This window comes from Pyxicephalus adspersus, chromosome 7 (assembly GCF_032062135.1).
Source record: "Pyxicephalus adspersus chromosome 7, UCB_Pads_2.0, whole genome shotgun sequence".
In the NCBI taxonomy this organism is placed as follows: Eukaryota; Metazoa; Chordata; class Amphibia; order Anura; family Pyxicephalidae; genus Pyxicephalus; species Pyxicephalus adspersus.
The window spans coordinates 27,896,405-27,913,556 of record NC_092864.1 but is presented as its reverse complement, the minus strand read 5'-3'; the positions used below and the strand labels follow the sequence as shown (position 1 = coordinate 27,913,556).

Sequence of the window (17,152 nt, the reverse complement as noted above, 5' to 3'; positions counted from 1 at the left end):
ATCCCGGGACGCTGTAGGTTTCCCACATCGGTAAAGAAGGAAGTGGGAGAGTCACTCCCCTTCAACCTAAAGAAGAAAAAAACAGATTTTGCATTATATAAAAGGAGAGACACCCTTTTTCTATAATGTAAAAAATTATGTGATAGATCTGCTTTACTTGAGGTATTGTTCCTATTTTGTATAAGGAACAGTTCTAAACATTTTGTCCTTGTGACAGTGGTTACCAGGACATATGAGAAGGTGAAATGCACCAATGAGAACATAGACAGCCCTTAAAGAATCTAACACTTTCAAAATGTATTTAATAAGGTATTACATACATATTGTTAGATTTTGTGGTAGATTTAAAAAGCAGTGACAGTAACTTCTCCCACACATTCTCCAGCAGTGAAGCAATTACTTAAAACAATGCAAGGTGTGGTTATGGTGATAAATGCTGTCCATGGTCCTGAAATTATTGTACAGTTCAGAAGTCTAATTATATCCAATCATGTGAAAAGGAATTTTTCTGCTCCTTTTGTATCCAATCATGTACAGATGAAATAAATAAACTGAAATTTAATTCCTAGATGATTGGATAATTGAAGTGAATGTTCATACAATTTATTGATTGCTTATTAAGATGCTGAACACCTTTAGTCAATCAGCTTCTTTACATTAAACAGAGAATTGTGTAGCAAAATGTGCAAATACATGGAAAGCCACAATGTCAAGTCAAATCCACTTCGTAGTGCAGTTCCTAAGCCGAGTTTATCAGATCCCTTTAATTGCTCTTATCATGTACATGTAATAGTCAACCTTCAACAGCCTTTTGGCCATATAGTACATAAGACACAAGTTCAACCACTACGGAAAAAAAAAACCCTATACACATAGTTGATTCAGAGGAAGGCAAAAAACCCAGTCAATCTGATGTTCCCTGGATCAACAGTCTCTGTTGCCTTTACTGGTGTAAGTCTGTTACTGGCAGGTGACATGGGATTACTTGGGATGTAGAGTCTCCAAGGCTTCACCAGATCACCCCACAAGGATGTTGGGTCAGTGTCCCTAGTGTCCACCGAGCAATTTTGCTGTCAGGTGAACACCAGGTCACAGCCCCCAGGCTCTCCCCACCAAGGGCACATGGGACAGAGGGTCCAGTGTAGAGACAGCCAAGATCAGGCACTGAGTAGGATGACAGCGAGAAACAAAGTCTCTGCAGAGTGAGGTCAGGGCAAGCAAGCATAGTCCAGTTTTAAGCACAGGTCAGGGCAGGTGTCTGGTAATCATGGTCTATGTCCAGACACAGGTCTACACGTGAGCATAGTTCAGGTTTAAGCACGGGTCAGGGAAGGCAGCTGGCAAGCATAGTCAAGGTCCAGGCACAGGTCAGGAATCCAAACAGGCACAATATAGCCGAGTGTGCAAGTCTCAGGTAACAAGGCTGAGGATCCAGCAACCAGAACCTTGAAGGTTCAGGGAGGTATAAATCAGATTAGCAGCCAATAGCAGGAAAAGTTTGGAACCAGGAACTACTTTGTTCATTGGCTCCTGAACATACAACTAAAGGGAGGCTGAGGATGCTAAAAGCTGCTGGACAGATGATCTGCAGGTGAAGTTTCCTTGTTTCCTATAACTATCCCTGCACAAATAAATGATGATAAATTATCTATTATTCCCAACAAAACTATCATTTTCCCATTGAAAACAGCTTAATTTAACAAATTTTATGAATACGTTTCTGTAATTAATCAAGACATTTTTCTCTGAAACATTGTATGTCTGAACTGTGTTGGTGAAGAACAATATAAAATTTGCCAAAAACAAAAAAAGTGTTTATTTCCTTTCTAATATAACATTTTACGGTGTATCAAGTCATCAAGCCCTTTAATTAATCTCCAATACAATTATAATACTTTTCTTTGTGTCTCAGTTTCGAACATTTATATTACACGCACGCACCTAGAATCTGTTTTGGGGTCATTCAATTAAACTCTCGCTCATATACTCTTAAACTCTATTACTTGTGCACTAATGATCTTCATAAATAGAATAATTACGATATCTGCAGAAGATTGCAGAGTGCACCTCCTCCCCCGCATGCGGTGCTTTAAAGATGGTTAGGGCTAGATTAATCAGTTAAGTATTAATTAGATGTCTTAAAAAATCTGGCTATTTAATGGCAAATGAAAGAACATCTGCTTACTGCCATCATATGTATAATTCTGGAATAATAATGCATTGCCTGGGAAAACTTTCAGCTCCTTATTCTATTTTTTGAAAGTCAAACTTCAACCAGGTATTAAAGGCACATATGAATGCAATCCCAATAATTGATACTTTATTGTATGCAAAAGTACCTTAATTTGACCTAGTACGAGCCTGTTGCAGTTCTTGTACAGAAAAGATGAAGAGAGAAGATGAAGCTGAGAAATGAGCCAATCCATTCATATGATGATCAGGAGCATGCTCCTAGGAAGAAAAAGCAGAGTGACATAGAGATGAGCTTATCACAGTTCTGCTTCTCTATTTACTGTCCAATAGCAGGCTGGGGTGGGGTGGGTCCATTATGACCTGGGCATAGAGGAAATGGCTTGAAACATGCTGGTAATCAAACTAAAGACATCTAGTGGCAGGAATAAGTAAAAAAATGTAAATGGGAGATCTCAATGATGGGATACTCAACATATATTGCAGTGTTTCTCAACAAGGGTTGCTAGGAGTTCCCTGATTGATCAGTTATAATTGATACCAATTACCATTGATACCAATGATCTTTTTGGATATCTGTAAGGGTGGCATTTTTATTTCTGGCAATGTAAGAATCATTCTTCCTATAAGCCACTACACTAATATACTGTCCAGGAATATACTAATTATAGCAGGGTTCCTCGAAGACCCCCATGCTAGAATGGTAGAAAAACACTGATCTATAGGAAACCAGAAGACTAAATCTACTAGGCTCCATCTATAAATTCTCTATTATTCAATTTTTTAGTGGACTATAACTTTTAAAAAGCTTTTAGCCCTTAGGTAATTAATAAAGCACTAATTTTGTTATAAAATAATACCACGGTGACATTGCCGCCCTTGTAATTAATCGCCGCTGCAGCTGTCTGATGTCTATTAAGAAGGTTAAATAAAAACCTCACAAGGAAACATTGCCACCAGTTAATTTCACTTAATGATACCTTAATGTAAGTACATTCAGAAAGGAAAGAAAGAGATCATGCTTCTGAATAAATTACTTTAATAAGATGTTGTGTTTTCTACCTTTTATCTCTGCCAATTTGACTTTCTGTGTGTCAGGCTGGAATTTCTGTTAAATGTAATGTAGGTTATTACGAGGTCTGTCTATTAAATAACAAATCTGATATAATAGCTCAATTTTATTTATTTTTATGACAATTCTAATGCTTGTCTACTTCAATATTCTCTCTATTCACAGTTAAGCACCAATGCTGTCTTGTTTCCCACTGGTGGAAGACCTAAAGCAGATCAATTTCTGATATCTGATTTTTTTTCTTTACTGTATCCATTGATTCAAAGCGTGTTCTTTTAATCACCGATTTCAATTTAGAAAAAAGAAAAATGTCACAAGGTGACAAATCTGGTGAATATGGAGGATGTTCCAGTAATGTGTTTGTCGGTTACAGAAAGTGCTGTGTGAGAAGGAGCATTGTCCTGATGAAGAATGAAACCATTTCCCACATTTCTGCCATCTTTTCCTGACTCTTTCTCTCAGCTTTGTCAGAACTTCCTTATAATAATGTTGGGTCACTGTTTTGCCTTCTGGAACCCATTCTGCCAAAATGTCGCCCTTCATGTCATAAAACACGATGATCTTGGCTGTGAATTTGGACTTTTTTTGATTCTTGGTGATGAAGGTGTTTCCAGTGACTGTGGTTTTGTTTCAGGATCATACTGGAAGATCCGGGTTTCCTCACTTGACTTTATGAAAAAGGTTCGGCTCCACCTAAAGTTGCTGCAGAATGTCAGTGCAAATTTCCTTGCGGCAATTTTTTTCTATGCTGTGAAATTTTACTAAAAAATATCAAATTGACATGTTGCTCAACTTTTATACTTCTAATGATTTCAGCACATGAGGGGAAACACAAGGGCATTAAATGGTGACTGACAACAAACAGCTGAGAGTGCCGGCATGTGTCCTGCATATTTGGAGAAGTTTAATCATTCATGGCAAAATATCACAATCATCCCACTACTTTGTATAAGAGATAGAAACACAATCTCCCTATAGACAGAACTCTTATATAAATATATATGTACACTGCCCAACCAAAGTATTAATCCCCACAACAGTTGAAAAGATTACATGTAATTGTATGCATGTATGCCTTATAGTATATATAATCAAGGAATTTTATTTCTTAGAGTAAACTAAACCAGCTTCTACAAACTACCAGATATATTTGTATGGTATTCTCTGTAATAGTTAGTGCCTACTACAAGTGGTCATAAGAAGGACAACTTGGTGATCCATTGTCCTTGAGAAATGGACTTCTATGGCTCACCGATGCAGAGAACTCCAGTCTGATCTGTGTGGTCCGATTCCACAGAGAAGTTACGGTAGCACAAAATGGCTAGTCACAATGTATCTAAACACAGAAAGAACCAAAATTTGCTGTGTATGGGGATACCAACTATAGATCAGTCAGAGTGCCCATAACATTAATCATTTGGTTAAGACAGCACCTGACAGGTGAGGGACAAGTGAAATATATATAAGGCAGAAAGTGTACAGTCAGTTCCTGAAGGTGATGTTTTTAAAGCTGGAAAAAAATCAACAAATGTAAGAATTTGATTGTACTTTACATTTGTCCATAAATTCCCTGCCCCTTGCCCAAAGTGGCTACAATGGGCACAAGAACATTAGAACTGGGCCATGAAAGAAGCTGTGTGAAAATGAGCTGATTTGATGACTCCCATTTCTTTGGGGTTTTTACCAAGGAAAGAGGCAAATGGCAGCAGGATGCACTATAGGAAGAAGGCAGATTGGGGAAGGAGGAGTGAATTTGGGGATCTTGGTGCCGGGTTTTATTGTTTTGGTGATGTGATCATTTTTTCCCCTGTGAGGGATCAGCATCTGATCAATTTCTAAATCAGTTTCTTTTAACCTACACTTTGCATACAGAGATCTAGATGACCATTACCTTATGGTAGTGGGGGAGGATGGAGGAACATTGACCTCTATTTTGACCTGTTATGCTCCCACTGCGGGTCAAATAGAATTTCCAACTGCTGTACTAGATAAACTGGCTCCTTCTTTTGAGGGATCTAAGATTTTAATGGGTGACTCTAATTTGATCTTAGACCAGATTTTGGAGAAGACATTTACCCCCACCTATAGGCACCCACCAAAGCAAAGTTTAGGATTTGCTACTTTATTACAACGCTATGATTTGGTGGATGCATAGTGGGAATTTAACCTATTAACCAGACATCTCACATATTACTCTTTGGCCTATAAACAAAGCTCTAGGATTGATCATATCTTTATTAATATACCTAGGCCAACTTGGAGACTAAATAAACATCTATTAAGTGACCCCACTGAAAGTCTGACCATAAAGAACTCTTTAATTGAATACTTCCGTTTAATGATCCTCAAAATACCTCTCTGGTTACTAATTGGGATGCTCATAAAGCCCATATTAGAGGGCATTTTATATCACTAGCTACCAAACTTAAAAAACAATCTTCACTCCTAATAGACCAAAAACAACAAGCGTTATTGCTGTTACAAAAGAGACAAAAATAAAGTCCTCAAGAAAACTTAAGAGGTCAAATAGAAACCCTTCACACAAAATTGAATATATGTCTTACAACTAAAGCAGAAAAGACTTTGCAATGGGCTAGACAAACATTTTTTACTTGGGGAGATAAACCAGGATCCTTATTGGCACATAAACTCCAGCCGAAAAGTTACTCCCAAGCACTGCCTAAAGTTAAATTGACTGATGGTCGGTCATCCCAGAACACAAAATTGATTCTAGAAGATTTTCACATGTTTTATCAAAAATTATATACCCAACCATCATCACTTTCAGAGGCTAAATTGGAATCTTTTTTTTTTTTTTGCTAGAATTCCTTTACCTAAATTACGAAACTCTCATGTGAAATTTTTAGGAATTTTCTGTAGCGGAAACATTATAAGCTATAAAAACTCTTAAAATTACCAGTGCACCAGGCCAAGATGGGATGTCTAATATTTACTACAAAACATATAGCAATGTCTTGGCTTCCCACCTGACTCTTTTTTTTAATCACTTGCATAAAGGCAATGAGGTTCCTCTTGAAGATAACAGAGCTCATATAAGCGTTATTCCCAAACCAGGTAAAAATTATATCGATGTGTTTAATTACAGACCTATTTTGCTCATTATTTGTGATCCTAAAAAAATGACAAAAATATTATCGCTGAGATTGAAATCTTTCCTAATCTCTATTATCTATATATACACCCAGATCAGGTTGGATACCTTCATCATTGCCAAGTCGTGCATGGAAACTGGGATGGGGGAGTTAAAAGGGAGGCTATGTTGCTTTCAGTAGATCTTCATAAGGCTTTTATTAGTTTGTCTTGGGATAATTTGTTGGCATTGCTGCAGAGAATAGGTTTGGCCCGGCTTTTATGGGGTTAGTGATGTCCCTGTATTCTACTCCCACAACTAGATTATCTCTTAAAGGATTTTTTCACCCTGGTTAGAGATCCAATGCGGAACTAGACAAGGTTGCCTCTTGTCACCCCTGTTATTTCCTTTGGCTATTGAGCGCCTGGCCATAAGACTCAACCCAGATATTAAAGGCATTCAGTGTGGCCCTACAGAGCACAAATGTGGGCGATTTACAGATGATGCTCTTTTGTATCTTACATCCCCTTTAACTTATCTAACTAATCTATTTAAAGAACTTACAATCTTTTCAGAAGTGTGAGGACCTAAAATCAATAGGACTAAATCAGAAGCCCTTAATGTCTCTCTTCCTGAACCTCTAGTATTTCAGCTTAAAAAAAAACTGGATTGCTGGAGCCATAACCTATTTAGGAATACAAATTACTTCCTCATTTCAAACTCTTTATAAAGCTTTTTATCCCCCAAAGTTTCCTACAATAGTTCAGGATTTATGGAGATGGCAATCCTCTCCTCCATCATGGTTTAGAACAAATGCGACAATTAAAATGAATATTTTGCCTAGATTCTTATATCTATTTTGCACTTTACCAATAGCAATTCCTAAAATGATCCTTCTCAATATGCAGAGTAAATACCTAGTAGATCTGGAACAATAAACAACATAGAATAAATGAGACTACACCTTATACCTCCAAAAGGCTAGGTGGTTTGGGGGTTCCAAACATTGCTCTATATCACAGGGCGGCCCAAAAAGCAGCTTTTGGCCAAAGTACTAGGCCTCAATGGACTGATTTGGAAGCTCTGTCAAGTCCAACAATCCCAATCGAAGCCTTATTGTGGATATTATGCAAAAAGTGCCTTTCTCTTTCTATATGGGATAGTCAAAAAGCTAACCGGAATTTATATTCCCAACATGCCCCTCTGACACCTTTATGGCAAAATCCAGACTTCCCCCCTGGTTGTGATCAGGGACACTCAATGTGGTGGTGTAATAAAGGGTTTTATCGTATAGGTGACTTTTTGGATGGTAAAAGTATCATCGGTAGTTCCCATCTTTAGGACAAATTTTCTCTTCCAGTTACCAATTTAGATTGATTATTCAATCTAAACCTAAGGGCTTATCTCCCCCCTATTAGAGCACAGCTTTCGAGAAATCTTGCCGCTCAATTACTGAAGCTAAAGGGAGAAAATCTGTAGTTTATAGTACCCTTTTTTCATATGACACAAAAGTGTTTTATATGAACCAATGAGAGACGGATTTGAGGGTGGAACGGGATGTGCAAGATTGGCAAATATAGGCTGATTCTATGTCGTCAATTGCTTTAAACACATCATTAATAGAGGCTAATTATAAGTTTTCTTAAGATACATGGTGCCCGTCCGGATTCATAAACTTAATTCAACTATTTCTCCATTGTCTTAAAGAATGTGGGCGGTCGGACACCATGTTTTATGCATGGTGGACATGTCCTAAAGTTCAAAGATTCTGGATTCATATTTATACCCTTATCTATACAATTACGCTAAAAATAATATTCAAAAAAGTTAGAGAGGGCCTTGTTTTCTAAATTACCAGATTTGGTACCTAGAACACATTGTAGCTTGGTCAAATCTATTCTATTAGCAGCCGGTATAGCGATTGCTTGTTACTGGAAGGCATCATCTATCCTCCTTGATTTCACCAAGCATAAACTAAATTGGATCATGACCAATGTCAAACTAACTTGTTCCCTACATAACAATATGAACAAACTTTATAAAACCCGGGATCCTTGGATAGCTAATATTCAACATTAAATCCTTTGTGAGAAACCACTGCTATATTTAGACTCTACACCCTTCCCTTGTTCTTATCATACCCTGACCCTTGAGTGGTACTCAGAAGAGGTACTTACTCTAGTCTTTTCTTTGTTTTGTTCTGTTTTTTGATTGGTTATATTATAATTTATTTCTTGAGGAAAATTTCTGTACAAATAGATAGCAATATAGCTAATATCTCCTATCTGTTTATACAGTTGTTACACTAGCTTTCTATGTGTGTGATTAGTTTTGCATCTCTGAATATTGTTTTATCTTTTCTTACATGTAATAACTCAGTTTTAATGAAGCTTTGATTTTCTTAGATTGTACACAGTTGTGGAGAAATGTTTTTGTATCTTTTTTTAAATTCCCAGATTTACCTCTCCCGTCTCTTTAAAGAAATTGCCTTGTTAAGCCACTACTGTAAAGAGAGCGGAAGAAAAGAATCACAAGAGTGGAAAGCATTGTGAAGGAAAAATATGCACAGTAATTGGCTTAATTGAAATCTTTCATATAGTACAACAATAATGGGACATAAATCCATTTACTAATCAATTAATGATAACGCATAGTAATAGCATAATTTAGAGTGTGCATAATATTAGTGTGCAAAGCTGAACAATGCTGAAATAGATTGTAAGACATTATCAAGATGAACACAGAACTCATACAACTCTGAAAAGGCTGCCACCTCCATAATTCAGATCACTGAACTCCCAGAGCTTCACCCACAGATTAAAGGGCCCTGACGATTGATCTTTTTTCAGTTACAATGATTTGTGCCATGGTTTTGTGCATCAACTCACTCCATGTTTTTTCTGCAGACATGGAAATAAATCTGAATTTATAAATGATGCTGATTAAGGAAATTAAAAGTTTCTTGCATAAGTAATATTAAATGTAAACGTATCAGTTATCTTGTGAATTAAAATGCACATTACTTTCCCTGTGGTTTCAATTTAAGTAACTTTTTCTAGTTATTGGACAGGTTATGACATTTCTGCATAAACCTTTAAATGCGCAGAACATAAATAAAGAACAAATAGGAAAAAACATTTTTTTTTAGTGATGTCATCAGTTTCTAGTAAACAGATAGAATGTGTTCATAGTGATTTCACTAGTCCATGATAGATGGATAGGCTGCATTTTCAGTGATATCAACGGTCACTAGTGAATAGATAGGCTGTTTTCTCATGAAAGTCATTGGCCTCTACAGAATAGACAGCCAACATTCTAGTGAATAGATAGGCTGTATGCACAGTGATGTCACCAGTGTCTAATAACTGAATTGGCTGAATTCTCAGCGATGTCACTGGTCTTCTGGTAATGGGTAGGCTGCATGCCTAATGATGTCATTGGTCTCTAATGAATGGATAGGCTGCATTTTCAGTGAAGTCACTGGTCTCTAGTGAATCGCTTCTCGGTCTTTTGGCTAAGATCAAGTGTAGTATCTGTTCTTATCAGTGCATAGGGTGGAACAGCACTGTAGTTCCTGGCAAGAATGCAGTGCACAAGTACCTCTGTTAAGGACGGTCTGCTTGATGGTGTTGCTCTGTAAGGGACCACCCCATGCTAATTCTGCCGGCTTGGTCCACCGGAGAAGGCAGAGGCTTGCCCTGAGGAGGAGCACCCAGATAGCAGACTGACCCGCTGGTTGATGCAGGGAAAGCTTGGTCTGGTCACTCGGTCTTGAGAAGCTTTCGAATCTCGCTTTTAGTGTCCTACCCCTGGAGTGGCAATCCAGGGGCACCTTAAAATCAATGGGCCCGGGAACCCACTGATCTTTAATGTGCACCGTCACGTCACTATTTATGCTGATTTGACACTTCGCCTTTACTCTGCATTAGCTGCGGCTAGTGCAGATGGGCAATTTTTAAAACTCTGCCCGGTGTGTTATGCACTGTGCACATATTTTTTAATGTATTTTTATGTTTGTCACAGTCACTGGTGTGGTATTTGTCTGCCACGTTTAATGAAGGGTGTTATTCCCTTATGGGCTAGCCCTGATGTCTTGGAGAGTGCCTTGGCCTAACAACCAGGCGCTCTCCCTCAGTGGGAGTGTCTCTTCGGGAGAGCTCCCAGCTTAGTATCTGTTGGGACCTGCCTAGGCGGTCCCATGGAGAAAAGGCCCCTCTCTGGCTGTGGCCAGTGGGGCAAGTAAGTCTATCCCAGCTCCAGCTGGGTAGGCTCAGTACCTAGCCCTCATCAGGAGCCTCGCTTCAGAGGGTCTGGGGATAAAGGGAGGCCCTTCCTCTTTAGAGGAGGGATCACAAATAGTACCCCATAGTATAGTACGTTTTTTGTGGGGTGTTTTTGCACTCACACTTTTTTACCGAGCACGGGGTGTGTTTTTAGAACACGGATCGCGAGATTCGATAAAAAAAAAAAATGGTCTCTAGTGAATAGATAGGCTGCATTCACTAGTGAATGAATAGTCTACATTCTTAGTGATGTCACTAGACCCCAGTAAAAAGATTGGCTGTATTCTCACTGATGTCACTTGTCTCTAATGAATGGATAGGCTGCATTTTCAGTTAAGTCACCATTCTCTAGTGAATGAATTGGTTGCCATCTAAGTGATGTCATGGGTCTATAGTAAATAAATAGGCTGAATTCTAAGTGATATCACTGGTCTCTAGTGAATGGATAGGCTGAATTCTAAGTGATATCACTGGTCTCTAGTGAATGGAGAGGCTGAATTCTAAGGGAATGTCACTGGTCTGTAGTGAATGGATAGGCTGCGTTCTCAGTGATGTTACTAATCTCTAGAAAGTGATGGTGCTCCTCTTTTAAGGTGCGTACACACTTCCAATTTTTATCGTTCCAATCGAACGACGAACGATCGATTGGGCAAAAAATCGTTCGTAAAAAAGTAACCAACGACGCCGACGAACGAGGAAAATTGTTGGAAACGAACGACCGGAAGGGCGGATCGGATTGGGCGACGATCGTTGAACATCGTTCGTGTGTATGGTCGTTTGTTGATCGTCCATGTTCAGAGCATGCGTGATGAACGAACGTCCGTTCACTTTCCTGTCGTGCACATAGTTATACGATCGTTCATATATATCGTGCAGGAACGTTCGTCGTTCGTTTTCCGACGATAATAATTGGAAGTGTGTACGTAGCTTTAGTAACATTGCTTTTTTATTAGTTAAAATAGGATAGCTGGTATGTCCCCATTCCTTTGGTTTAAAATCAGCCTAATTAAATAAACAGCAATATTGAATTATGCCATGTGTGAGTAAAGCAGAGATGAATAGAATTAAAATCCTTAAAATGACACCTTTTTTTCTCAGCCTAAGGATTAAATCTCATTAAATTTAGTAATCTTTCCTCCTCTTTTTCACAAAAGAGCTTTGATGTTTTCTCTTCATCTGATCTTCTGCCTTTCCAATGTCCACTTTTCCTTCACCTCAGTGTATAACCCTTTCCGTTGAACATGTTTTTCCCTGACTGGTTCCTATTCTTTCTTCCTATTCAATGCTATGCACAAGTAAGTCTCTCCTCTTCCTCAGTGTCTCTGAAATTACTATGTAAACATGACTGAATAAAACACTTTTATACAATGATTGCATAACTTTCATACAGGGAACGCGCCTTTGTCCACCTGCAAAGAGGCAATACGTACAATGTCTATACAATGTGCATAATGTTTTTCTGATCTTTTTACAGACTTTATAAAAGAGAATACACAAAAACGAGGTAGAGACACAGATGAAAAGATGTTCTGTAGCAACATATAGAATGTCAAACAAATGTATAACCAGGCTGGAGTAATAGAGTAAAATGGAGTAAAAGTAGCATGTCAAGGCTCTGTTATAATATGTTGAATGAAGGAACATTGTCTAATATGTGAATCATCTGCAGGCATTTTCCCTTTTCATCTCTATTGGGGACAGGTAATGTTCTGTAGGTATTTTTTCAAGTCCAGTCAATCCTACATAGTAAAAGGGTTATTACACCCCAGCTTTCTCTTGAATAAATTAGCCTACCAGTCTCTCTTTTTATTAAATCTGCCCTCTGGTCTTCTCTTTAATATTTCTGCCCTCCAGTCTCCCTTTCAACCTTGCACAGATGTGTAGGCTCCTTTCATGAATTAAAATTGCTTACTCAGGCTTCACTGCACTCTGTGAGCTTCCCACAATGTACATTAAATGCAGCAGCACGTCAAATTGCTAAAATTAGAATTAAGGTTGGATCGGAATAGGAAAATGCACAAGAATTTCTGAGTTGGACTTCCTATTTATAAAAAAGGTTAAATGGCTTAGATCTGCCAATCCAAACCTTTTACAGCCCTGTGGTATGTAATGGCAACGCTGGATTGCTGTCATTGTCTGGTGCCCAGGTTGGCTGAACAGTGACAGGAGTTCCAAGGGGTGGAGCTTCTGTCATTATTGTCCAATTCAGCAAGGGAGCAGCTGAGGACACCTTTTAAAGACCTCTTCGATTGTAAGCCCTTTTGGACAGGGCCCTCTCTTCCTTCTGTGTCCTTGTTTATTCTGACTTTCAATTGCAATCCCTATTTATTGTGCAAAGCTGCATGTTGATGCTTTATAAATACAATAAAAAATTATAATAATGACAAGTAATGAGAAGTTACAACGTAAATTGATGAAATTTTAGGTTCTGATCCAAGCTTGGAAACATCTGTTTAGATTTTTCTGAACATCTCTAATGCCCAGCGATGTTTGGATACTTTGAGTTGATTTTCTATGGAATGCAGGCTGTTCATAGAGCAAAGAAAATTATCCCTTTGTATGGAATTTATGACTTAAATTCATCAGATTAAGCTTTACTGACTTTAATCATCCAATCAAACCCCGTTTTTTTTAATTTCATTAAATGTAACTGGGTATTTTGCAAGGTGAATGATCACCATATTCGCTAAAGGAATTATCTCATGCAAGGTGATAATTCACAATGCCTAATGAACAGCCTAAATCAATCTCTTTTTTATCAAAGCCAGTTTTTTTAGTGGCACATTATTTGCACGATATAGATAGTATTTTGTTGCCCTGAGCCAGGCTCATATAATTTATAGATGCAGGTAGACAATACCTTTCTAATGGTCAGCTGGACTCAGAATTGTGTTGGTGCCAGGAGTAGGGGATACTAAGGTTACCATATTTGACAATCGCCTGGCATTTTTATGTGAAACTTTTAAGGTTTATTTCATTTGATTCACAAAGCCTGTCATTCTCCAAAGCCTTTTCCTCCGCTACACATGCAAATGATATCTCATGAATCTGCGATATATAAAAAGGAACACCTCTTTGTAAATCAAATTAAATTTTATAATTAACAAACTCCTTTTTTCAAGTAGATACTTCATGTCAGATGCAGGGGAAGATAGCGTTCATCAACTAGCTTTTTAATTAGCTGCAAACTTTCTACATGAATATAAAAGGGTTTTTTTTACTTTCATCAAGAAACTAAACTGCTATTGTGAATTCATTTGAGAGATGTCAGTGTACTCTGTCCGTAGTTGTTGTCTGATACCAAGATGGGTTCTCTTTGTTCCATTACAAAGACATCAATGTGTTTAAGTAACAATAACGAAACATCCAAAGCCTAGCTTTTAAAGAGACCCTGTCATCAGTTCATTTCAGAAAAAAAAAAAAATCTTATTAGATTACCTTTGTATTCTACATAGTTCAGGCATTGCATTTTCCTGAAAAAAAATTGTTTTGTAGACATCAACGAGCCCTGCTGCCCTTCTGGACAACATCATTTTGGATGGAATTTCATCAGCTCCAGAGGACTCACAAGTGACACTCTTCCATATCTGCATGTTAAAAAGTTAGGGGGTGATTAGAAAGAAGGAGAGTTGCACCAGCATGAACAGTAACTAGACACCACCAGAAAAGGAGAGAGCTATGAAGTACAAAGAGGAAAGGGGCTAAGTGTGGGTGTTGACCCTGCTTTTGAAAAGTCAATTTTTCTATTATGTTTAAATGCACCATGAACAAGCATAAAATATTTTGAGGGAAAACACTGTAAGTAAAAAAGTTTGCTTAAACCTAGGTTGATGAAAAGTTTTCTTCAATATGTTTTAATTGGCAATTTACCAGTGGTTCTAGTTTGCATGAAAAAAATGTTTTCACCAACAGAACCAAATAGATGGTAACAACAAGAAATGTCTCTGTTGTATCTTCTCTGCAGCTCTAGAGAGTTTCCTGATTAAATACTGCTACTGTGTCCACAGCAGTTGATTTGGTAAACTAATTGAGAAGATTGCAGAAATATTGCCTGGAAATTATAAGTGAGATAAATATCTGCACAGCATCTGGGTCCTTGAATACAAAGAGATATAGTTTGTATGTATTTATATATATATATATATATATATATATATATATCAAGCACTCACCCGCATCTAACTATCTTTTCCCTGTTTTCCTTATACACTTACAAAACAATCTTAAAAACCAGTCTGCACCAACATCACCTGCAGGTAGCCTCAAGGCACCATTAAGCACCTGTTTACAGGGTTCAAAAACTGCTCTACTACAGTGTGGTTTGAGCTGTTCTGCAAAATGACTTTGTTTATGAGGTTTTTATATTTATTTTATAAGGGAAATTGAGCTGTTCACATTGCAAAGTAAATTATCCTGTGCAAGAGATACTTTATTTAGCTTTGAAAAGGAGGTGAAGTTTTGCTTATTTTAGCCATGCAATTTTTTAGATTTCTTAGAACAAGGCATGGTGGCTCAGAGGTTATGAATATGACAGGGATTTTGTGTGGGTTTCCTCCAGGTACCAAGTTTCTTCACACATTACAAAAACATTCAGTTAGGTTAGTTGGCTTCCACCCAAAATTGACCTTAGACTGTATGAAAGATATATGACCAAGGTAGGGACATTGGATTGTGAGCTGCTTTGAGTGGAAGCTAGTGACATGATTATGGACTTTGTAAAACACTGTGTAATATATTGGTGCTATATAAATACTGGGTAATAATAATATTTCCAAAATGAATTTTGCCAAATTTCCTGGCAATTGAATGACCTAATTTCTCTTGCACAATATTGCAATGTTAAATATCACTACACTTACTAAGTAAAATGAATTTCCCACTACAGTGTGAAAATTCATAAACCAACCCCATTGAGTAAATGCCAACTGACTACGGAGACTTTTCTGATATTCTGTGATTTCTTGCACAATTGTTTGCTGTTTAGTGACAAAGTAAATGTGATTGAAGATAAGCCATAATCACACAAATTATTCTACAAGGCTGGATTTCTTGTAGTATTAGATTAGTCATTGTGGATCATCAACTTTTTATGCTTTTGAATGAGCAATTTGATGATGTCAGGAGTCCTTGTCTTTAGAATAAGTTCTCTGTGGAATTGGTTCTTTTGTATGCTATGTACAATGACTGTGATCTGTCTCTTCCCTCCTCTTGCATCACTGAGCCTTGATGGATTCTTGTGCTACAAATAATGCTATCAATGCCTATTTGATATATCATGTCACGATCTATGTGTGTTACTCAGATCTCAGGCTGAACTATTAGGGATTGTTTTTCTATTTTGCATTAACAGGTCTTGAAACCAGGTTATGGTTGGACAGTCAAGGAGATTTAGCAGGCTGATGAGATAATTTCTCCATTACTTTGCTGTCTTCTTCCTCTCAGTGACCCTAATGTATCAAGCAAAATCAGAAGTTTGCACGCGCGTGAGTATTCGCTATCCGCGATCAGACTCATCATGTCCCCCATGCATGCACATGTGTGCTATACCACTGAATCCTTCTTTTCCCACTTTCAGTTTAATTTTGCTTTGGATTTTTAAAGGTAAAGGGCAGGAGGCTATTACTAGGTCAAACATGTCAAATGATGGTACCTATTTTGTTTGTACTATCCGTCAAAAATAAAAAACATGAACGAATTACTGAATACAGAGTTCTAATAATTTATGTTTTCATATGTGCCTGGAGTTCAGCTTTTCAGCTGGTTCTTCCTCGCGTCACTCGATCACATGCTCCACAGGCATGTAAGTACATGTATGACATCTTTCTTCTTTCTCTCTCTTCCACTGTGCAGACATGAGAACAGGTGTCTTCCCTAAAATGTAAAAAAAAAGGAGAGTGTCGATCTTACTGCTCATGCATGATTTTGACCACTTTTTTACATTAGAGGAAAGCCCCTTGAAGACACATGCCTGATTTCGGGCTTGCGTAGAAAGAGCAGCCCATGGGCTACTGACATATGTGAAGTATGTATCCCAGGAAGTTTCCCCTTTAGATTTTTCCACAACGGCAGTAAAGACAGAAAGGGAGGGGACTTTCCCAATAAAATTTAAAAACAATTATATAAAATAAAAGATGCATTTTTTTTGAGGGTTAAAAATGTAGGTCCGCTTTAGGGAGAGAAGAGATATGAATGAATCATTCCTGGAGTTCTTTTCATCCAGTTTCATACTTTGATACTATATTCCTATTCTTCTGAACAGAAATCATGACTTTTAACCTTTTTCACTAAGGTTAAAGGTCATCCATAATATACCCACCTGCTATTATTTCATTGGCTGGCATTTCCTTCCTCCGACATTATTAAATGTTATCTCTCCTGACCACAGAATTCATTTTACATGCAGAGCTCGAACATTCCAGCAAGTGCCATTATTTCACGCTGCAGTCTTGTCAGACATGCTTAACAATAAACCTCAGCTAATTAAAATTCAGAGCTGATCCCATTTAATCACTTTCT

The 17,152-nt window shown here is 37.8% G+C and overlaps 1 non-coding gene across 1 annotated transcript; it reads left to right on the top strand.

Moving 5' to 3' along the window:
• The first annotated feature begins 9,847 nt into the window (after window positions 1-9,847).
• On the top strand, window positions 9,848-10,035 carry LOC140336160 (U2 spliceosomal RNA). Its single transcript, XR_011921823.1, has one exon. It is a non-coding gene; the product is annotated as a U2 spliceosomal RNA (small nuclear RNA).
• The last annotated feature ends 7,117 nt before the right edge of the window (window positions 10,036-17,152 follow it).